Genomic DNA, 8,627 nt, shown 5'->3' with positions numbered 1-8,627 from the left:
ATGTGCTTATGCATGGTCCTTGGGCTTCACTGTGCAGTTTCACATTTTAATTTTAAACTTAATCAATGTTCCATGCTCTAATGAGAACACTAGTTTTCACACGCTTGTTGACCTGCCAGATCAGGATGTACTCAATGTGATCAGAGTCTTATTAGCCTTGGGAAGGTAAGCACAAGCCTCTAGCATCATAACAACAACATTATGCTGCAAGCCCTCACCAAGCAATAACTACCACAACAGATATCATTTTATTTTCTAAAGGAATAATGCTCTTTGATGAACCAGGGTATCAATTTAAGAAGGCCACAAATATCATGAGTGGGACTCCAACGCAGCACCTGTGGCAAAATGACTCCTGTCAATTTATTCCATACTGTCGTTACTACTTAACTGGTCCAGTGGGACTCCTTTGCCGCAGCATAACAAGTCCCTTCATCGCAACAACCATATGTCCTGGGTTTCCCTGGGGAAGACGCCTCCAGCTGCCCAGATACTGTTTCCTTGCTGTCAGTTTTAGGCAGAAGAAGCTTGACAGCTATATGTTGAGTGTCTAAGATGGATCAGGATGAGGTACTTCACTTTCAAATCTGAATACAAATCCACAATTACTGTGTGAAGTCCCCGCTGATTAATCTTCTGTGTGATCTTGTGAAAAGTTTATGTCTGAATTGCAATATCTTGGACTGTGCTCCATGCTTAAAGCATGATAAAATCAGATTTATCATGACAGTTAAAGCCATGTTTTTGATGGTAATTAAACTCAGCAGTGCTACTATCATGATAAGTCTTCACCTGTTTTGTAGCCGTATAAATAATAACAATCTGTCACTAATCACACTAAAGGTGCGATGCACCCGATAAAACCTTCAGTTGATCAAACATTGCTATTTAGGGGGATTGGATACTTGGAGACAGTTTCCAGCTGATCATATCATCTGCCCCACAGTAAAACCTGATGTATCAATGTTTGAGATGAAATAAGATTGAATCTGGCTTGCTCTGGATACAAACTGAGTAGACTGATAAGACCTATACAGTTGGGGATAATTCTGTGTGAGTCTGTATGAGCAACTGAAATATTCAGACAGCTTTTAATGCTACTTATTTCACTGTGTACTATTACAGGCATTTTAAGAGCAATCTTTTAATTTTACTAACTCAATATGATTTGGAATGAATTGCATGAGTAGGATAGCTCATTTGTTTATCCCCCCCCCCCCCATGCTTGTTCATTATTGAATTAAATGACACAATCCAATTAGTAGTGTGCATTACCCTTTCTTGCAGTTTGATTAGGCAAGTAAAATATTAAGGTTGATGCTCAGCCAAATTATGTTGCATTACAAATCCTCCAAATCACAGAGCTTTTCATTCATGTGCAAAGATATTATTCTACACAAATTCTCTGAGCTGCAGGCTGACATGAAGAGTGCCTTCACCTGTCAGTAGTTTTGGATTAATACCATGAAGACTGACCCGTCCAAAGTGTGTAATAAAGAAAGTATTCAATGTTTTTCAAAATAATTATGAACAGAATTTGATACATAAAACAACATTACAATTAGGCTGAATATTTCATTTCTCATCACAGTTATTCTTGTAATATCTTCCCCCCTCATATTTTATTGTCAGGACATCGAATATTTGAATAGAAATGACCTCAATTTCGAGGGAACATTTCATTTGGCTGGAGCAGTGTTATACATATTGAGGAATAGCAACATGTCAGGCCTGCCAAACTGATTCCCAAAGTAGCTAAAAATGACGCCGCTTACACCCAGCACTGTCTTCACCGTATGTGTGCAAAGTATTTGGATGTCACTTCAGATATTTTACACACACACACCCCGTGTTACTTACAACCATGTTTTCATTGTCAATCAAACAATCAATGATTCTAGAAAACACGTTTCACTGTGTCCCAACACATTCATGGTATGATGGTATGTCTGCTGGAGAACAACAGCTGTTTGGAATAGTTGAAGGTTATCACTTCTTATTTTCTAGAAAACATGGCAGGTGTCATTTATAATCCACTGACATATTGCACCTGGCACTATGGAGGAACTGCTCCAACATGAGGAGAATTAAATACTTTCTCCAGCCATCTACCAGGGTGAATAAACTGCCAGAAAATATAACGTATGACCTCAATTTTCCCGATGCTTATGACAGATGTCTCTTCTTGCAGGTCAGAGTGAATGTGAGGAGGTTTACTTTCTCTTTTAACCAACCTTTAGTGAGGGTTGGGACATTAACTTGGCAAAGTGCGTGGTCTGTAATACAGGTGAATGGCTGTGTCATATATCAAAACTCTTGGCAAGAGTCCTGGGTTCAAAACTGTTTGAAAAACCAACAGACAGAGGGTAAAATGCTTGCCTACTGCTTACAGCACTCTTGACAAAAAGAATGAATCCGTCCCTGGCACTCAAAGGAATGCTTGCTTTTAGTTACACTAGTACTCTGTATCAGGAATGATTGATTTCCGGCCTTACCATTACCACATGTTAGACAAACATATCTATTTGTCTAGCAGTGCTGTCTTAAATGGAAAACAGTGTGGCGTACTTGACCACTCTACACAAACAACTTGATCAATTGGTACACAGGCTTTCCACTCAACAAAAAATTGGAAGCAAATATAAGCAAAAATCTAAATTGCATAGCCCAACCGGCGCTTTGTCAAAAGAGACATCAGTAGAGAAATTGAGCACTTGTGAAACAATGGAATAGAAGGGGAGAGCATCTATTTGCAATAATAAAGTGCAAATACAAGCAGCCGGTCCTTAATGGAACTCCTCACTGTATCGCTCATTGCTGGGGCCCCCCAAGGCTTAGCAAGATTGAATACACCATATGTTTATCTGGAGCTTTTCCCCTTGTAAGTGGCACTGACGGCATGGATTTGGCACTTCTCTTGTCCTTCCCATAATGCATCAATCCAAAAGCTCATTTAGGCAGTCACTTCCCAGACAACACACAAAAAGGGGCTCTGGCTTTTATTTGGGTCCTACATCACTGCTATCCATCCACGTTATATCTCTTACATATCTGCTCAGAGGATTTCACATACAAAAGCTCAAATCCGATATTTCTCCAGCATCAATAGAGGTATAAAGGTAACCAACCCTTATCTCTTAGAAATTACATTTATAATTAACATTTTGATGCCAGAATTATTTACCCTGGCAATGTTTTTTTCCACTGTAGGATGAGCTACATTTATGTACCATGCTAAATTTGTAGGGATGTGGTCGTTGTGGTTGGTGGGCTGTTACTCTTTCAAAAAGTCAACTTCAAATGAATTGTGTGGCCAGCAATGTCCATCCGTCAGTGGTCAAAGTGTCTTACCCTTCAGTATAGTCTTTCCATTTTCCCTTGTGGTGTCATAAAACTGCACTTACACTGTGTCTTGAGAAGGCAGTCAGACAAGGTTGTACAGTTGACATTGCTCCACTCGTTCCTGGTGCCTCCGCTGCCTCAATAGGGTGGCAAGTCAGCAGGTGAGTCCTCGGATTTTTTGTAGAGGCATCTGCGTTTTACAAAGTCGACAAGCAGCCGTCTGTTGATAATATTGCCGTCTGTGGTGCAGAACTCAAAGTACTTCCACACACTGCTGAGTTTCAGAAGATTCAGTGTTGGGACTATCTGATCAGCACAGATTTGCTTGCTAGTATCATCTTTCATTTTTATTTATTTGCTTAGTTTACTGATAGGTCAAAAGAGAATGCAACAGTGTTGTCACAATACTGGAATTTCTCATTTCGATACAATATCTTGAACAATATTGATATTGTCTATGAAGATTCTCAGTCATCCAGGTCATAGTTATCCAACGAAGGTTAAAATCAAGGGACTTGTCAACCAAGTCCAGTTGCCCTTGATTTTAACCTTCATAATATTGATATTCAATACCATTTTCGATACCATGGGGAAAAATTTACTAACATTGAATAAATTAGTGAATATAATTACTGAATTATCTTATCAACGTATCTTAGTAAGTTAATAGTACTGTGTGTTAAACAGAACAGCATCAGTTTATTTAGCATCAGTTAACTGAGATTCCCCGGGTCTGACAGCTCTGAGGGGGATTAGCTTAGTTTTGACTATTATAAATGTCTGTTAAGCAAACAACATGACAACTATCTTATCAACAACAGTTTACTGGGCCATCTTGTTTAATACTATAGTGATGTTGAACGGGGAGACGTCTCCAACTTCTCCAGGTTCTTTATAAAGGACGGCGTGGCGGTCCTGCAAGTGCTGTGCTCTTTCGTTAGCACCACTCTGTACCGTCACTTTCATATGGGCTTGCTTGTATCCTTTGCCAGAATCCCAGCAAAGGATACAAGTGACGAGTACTAGCCAATCACAGCACAATAGGCTAGTAGTAGTAGACTTGTCGAAACTCTGGCAGGGAAAAAAAACGTGATTCAAACAGAGAGAATAACACTAGAAGATAGTGCTGAGTGTGACAGGAGGCGGGGTTGTGTGGGCACTGCAGCAGTGTGTATCAGCTCAGTTGGGGAGAAGAGAAGTGCATTTTCAGGATTGATGCAGTGGAAAATGAATATTAAAACTGTTTGAAATATTCAGAATCGATATGTATCAAAAAAATAAAAAATAAATCAATATTTTTGCAAAAGAATGCAATAGGTACAGCTGATTGAATGACATTTACGAACACCCTCTGCTGTACCACAAGCCAAACTATATTGTTGTTACAGTTCGAATATTTCATTTTTTCTCATGTTCAAACAAAGTTCAAATTTCAAATTAAAAGTGACAGCCCTAGTGGGCCTAGAAACCACAGAACATTTTGCTTTTTCATATTCATAGTATAAAAACGTAATTTCTAGGGAACCAGTTTGTCATGTTATTGTGCAACAATTTGTCCATGGTACTGAGCTATACTGTGCTAATCCAGACAGTCTCACCCCTGCTACACTGTGTGTGTAAACTGAGTTCTGATTATTATTTTGTGATATCCGTATCTCATCTAACCTTGTAATGATATTCCCTTGTCCTGCCTCAGCAGCACTCCCCCTCCCCTGACTTACCCTGCTGCTGCCGTACGGCCATTTTTAGCCCCATAATTTCCTTGGCAGTAAGCTCTTGATGAGGTTGGTCAGGGATGAAGACTTCTATTAACTCAAATGTTGTACATGAAGGGAATTGCAGACCCATAAAGCAAGGTCTTGTCAGTCTCCCAGGTGAGCTCTAGCATGAAGAGCATAGCCTCCCTCTCCTCCCACTGGCAGATTTGCCTTAAAAGTTTCGGTGCCCGAGGGGGAAGGTAAAAACTTTGGGAAAGCCTGATTTTCCCCTTCACTTCTCCAGCACTCATGCTCTCCAAAAAGCAAGCTTCATTTAGTAATAAAAAATTAAAGTAATAAAAAATTAAAGAGCATTTTCAATGATTTTGAGAATATTGGGGGTTCATACAGTATAGTTCATTAAGACATGGCCCTACAATGTCTTGATGTTCGCAAAATAGTTAAAAGTCTTTATTTGTTATTTAGAATGTCCAAAATAAAAATACCCTGTGGACTTGTAGATCACTAGTAACAAAATGGAGCAGTTTTATTTGTTTATTTCATGCAAGCACATGGGGACGGACATGCACACATGTGCACACAAGTGGGTGACACAATAGAAAGTCCTGCCAATGCGTCACACTACTCCAAATATGTTGAATTTAACATACTTTAGACCTCAAAGACACACACAGGGTATTTTGGTGAGTAACACTGAATGCAAACATAACTTTTGTTTGTTTACAAGAAAACTCCACAGTTTCCCTTTATTACTAATATTACTTTGTCAACAGATGACATCGTTTACTAAATTATTTACAGTGAACAGCAACTTTTTAATATGTGCAGACATAAAATCCTGACAACAATGTCTTAAACTGATCTAAAATGTATGTTGTTGTTTCATCATGCATTATTAGAGAGTATTTTAAGCTATGGTACCAGACTGGTATGGTAACCAGATGGTACAGTCCAAATCACAGATCCCCCATCAGGTATGGACAGCTATGATGATTATGGGGTTCAAAAACTATTTGACCCTCCTAAAAATCTATGAGAAGTCAAAAAACAGCATCTGATCCGAGCCACATACTTCACCTAGAATTTCAGCTTTTACCTTCTCATAGAAGATTCAGGGTCCCAAGTGCAAGCTGAACCGATACAAACACTTATTTTTGCCTATGTCCATTAATCTTATCAACACTAGCATGTAATGCAGATGGTGGCCATAAGGGTTGTGCAGTATATGTCACTGTGCAATGTGTAGGGTATTTCGGTTGTGCAATATGTCATTTGTGCAATGTAGGCTACATGGGCCGTGCAACGTGTCATGTGGGCGATGCAGGATGTATGGGTTGTGCCATCAAATGCGCCCATTGTGAGAATGAATGAATGTGTTTATTTATATAGGTACCTGTCTTATGTATATGAGAGCACGTGTTGTGTTCCATGAGAGTATGTGTAGAGAGATTTCCATTTTTTATTGTGCAGTTTTTGCGAAGCTGCAGAATGGACAGAGAGTCCAATACAAATTTCCCTTCTAGGACAATAAAAGTATATCTTATCTTTTCAAAAATCAGTTAAAAAGCCACATTTATGAGCCCTACTAGAATAGGTTTAGATTAGGGATGCACCGAAATGATAATTCTTGGTCGAAGCTGAAACCCAATATAATGAAAAACTTTCCCCAATACCGAACAAGGTTTTTCAAATTTTTCCCATTTATTTTGGCTTTTTTTTATTTTTATTTTTTTAACTATTGCATAAATTAAATAGTCAAAATGTGCTTTTTACTCAGTGTTTCCCACAAGATTTGGAGAGACTATGGTGGGTGGGTCCGAGGGCCGAGAGGGTCCGGTAAAGTGTATTACATGTGTCCATTTACTTTTAATAGACACATGTAACATGTTTTATACTTCTTGTGAATATAATCCAATTAATCTTATTTCCATACTATATAGACACCTTATTTTGAAAACCGGACGTTGTCACGTGTGTGTCCTCGAGCTAAATTCATCAAGACCGACCCACTCCCAATATCCCAACAGACAGGAAGCAGTACGTAATGAAGGGAAAACATCTCTCTGACTCAAGGACTATGAGCACCGGTTCCCCTCAAGGCTGCGTTCTTTCCCCTCTGCTCTTCTCCCTGTACACTAACAGCTGCACCTCCAATCACTAGTCCGTCAAGCTCCTGAAGTTTGTGGATGACACCACAATCACTGGGCTCAACTCTCACGCCTACAGGTGAGAGATTGACCATCTGGTGATCAGGTGCAGCTGAAACAGTCTGGAGCTCAACGCTCTGAAGACAATGAAGATGGCAGTGGACTTCAGAAAGAGCCCAGCCACATGCTCCCCCATCATCCTACATGACTCCCCAGTCACCACTGTGGACTCCTTCCACTTCCTGGGCACCATCATCTCCCAGGACCTCAAGCGGGAGCGGAACATCACCTCCCTCACGAAGAAGGTCCAGCAGAGGATGTACTTCCTGCAGCAGTTGAAGTTTAGCCTGCCAAAGACAATGATGGTGCACTTCTACACCACCATCATTGAGTCCATCCTCACCTTCTCCATCACCATCTGGTATGCTGCTGCTACTGCCAGGGACAAAAAAGGTGATTGGCTGCAATCTTCCATCACTTCAGGAACTGTACACCTCCAGGACTCTGAAGTGAGCAGGAAAGATTGCAGCTGACCCCTCCCACCCCAGACACAAACTGTTTCAGACTCTCCCCTCTGGCAGGAGGCTGCGGTCCATCAGGACCAAAACCTCTCACCACGAAAACAGCTTCTTCCCGTCTGCAGCTAGCTTCATTAACAAGGCCGGGGTCCCCGCTGACACTCCCCCCTTTCAAATAATGCAAATTTCTCTGCACATGTAAATATTATTTAATTTCATATAATGCACAAACCTGGCTTATAGCACATATTATTGTTAATTGTTAATCGTTGTTCTATATTTTTATATTTTGTCAATTTATATATTTAAAGTATGATATGAACAGGTCACGGACACTGTTCCACTGTGCACAGCTCTCACAGCGCAGATCAGATTTTGTTCCATCTTCTGCACGGCTTCAGAGAAACCGTTTCAGAAGTGGCTGTGTTTATTGTTGATATATACGGTCAGGAGTTTGCTCGGGGTATTTTGAAAATCAATCGTCTTCTCTATGCCGTTTCTGTGTCTGAGTTCCTGCCTGGTTCAATCTGCTCTGTGCAGTGTCACAACCTGCCATCACAGCAGCTTGAAACAGTTTCCTTTAAAAGACTAGACTAGCCACGAATCTTATGCGGGGCAGAGCGCTTCTGTAACACACTGTGGCGCATCTGATGGAACCAAAGCATTGTCTAGAATGGCCGTGATTAGCTCCGACGGTCGCCAGAGTGCAATGGATTCATGGTGGAATCCATAATGCCCTCATTGAGAAAGCAGTAAAATGCACAACCCCATTCCAGTTTTCCCAGTCGTTGTGGGGATATTACCCATCATACATTTCTATCAAAAATGAAGTGAATCCACTGGGTCTCAGCTTCCTCAGATGATGGGAGGACAAGAAGACCTGTGCCGCCAAAAACAGAGCA

The sequence above is a fragment of the Micropterus dolomieu genome, linkage group LG03, assembly GCF_021292245.1.
Source record: "Micropterus dolomieu isolate WLL.071019.BEF.003 ecotype Adirondacks linkage group LG03, ASM2129224v1, whole genome shotgun sequence".
NCBI lineage: Eukaryota > Metazoa > Chordata > Actinopteri > Centrarchiformes > Centrarchidae > Micropterus > Micropterus dolomieu.
The sequence above is the reverse complement of the archived record's forward strand: the minus strand, read 5'-3'. Positions refer to the sequence as shown.